Source organism: Grammomys surdaster, unplaced genomic scaffold (genome assembly GCF_004785775.1).
Source record: "Grammomys surdaster isolate TR1022 unplaced genomic scaffold, NIH_TR_1.0 191, whole genome shotgun sequence".
Taxonomy (NCBI): Eukaryota; Metazoa; Chordata; class Mammalia; order Rodentia; family Muridae; genus Grammomys; species Grammomys surdaster.
In genome coordinates this window covers 6,160,372-6,161,028 of record NW_021604636.1, presented here as the reverse complement: position 1 = coordinate 6,161,028, position 657 = coordinate 6,160,372, and positions in this window count along the sequence as shown.

Below are 657 nucleotides of genomic sequence, written 5' to 3'. Positions count from 1 at the left end.
TCTTCCTCCTCCTCTTCCTCCTCTTCCTCCTCCTCCTCTTTCTCCTCCTCCTCTTCTTCTTCCTCCTCCTCTTCTTCCTCCTCCTCTTCCTCCTCCTCCTCTTCCTCTTCTTCCTCCTCCTCTTTCTCCTCCTCTTTCTCCTCCTCCTCCTCCTCCTCCTCCTCTTTCTCCTTCTCCCCCTCTTCCTCCTCTTTCTCTCTTCTTCTTGAAAGACTAATCAAGTAACTCAGCATTTTCTTGAGCTGCTCTTTCACTTAAATGGAGGTTCCAATATAAATGAGATTGATGAAACTGTTAAACATTAGTAATTAGGTATTTTCTGAGTTCTGGCTGTGTACAGGGACCATGCATACGTGTCTTCTTATACATTCTCTTGCTTAGTAGTTAGCACAAATCCCTAACATAGACATCCTCCTTATCATCCTGCCTTATAGGTGAGTACCTGAGACTTATAGAGTTGGAGTAAATTGCTTTAGATCACAAATTAATAAGTGGCATAACCAGACTAGACACTAGTTCTCTGTGCCTCCCAAGCCCAGCTTGGTAACCTTCTGGTTTATGAAGCATAATAACTGAATTCAGTGTTGTGCTGATGCAGCAAAATCAGAAATTGCTTGGTTCCGGTGATTGACAAACATAGTTAGCTCAAGAAAACTC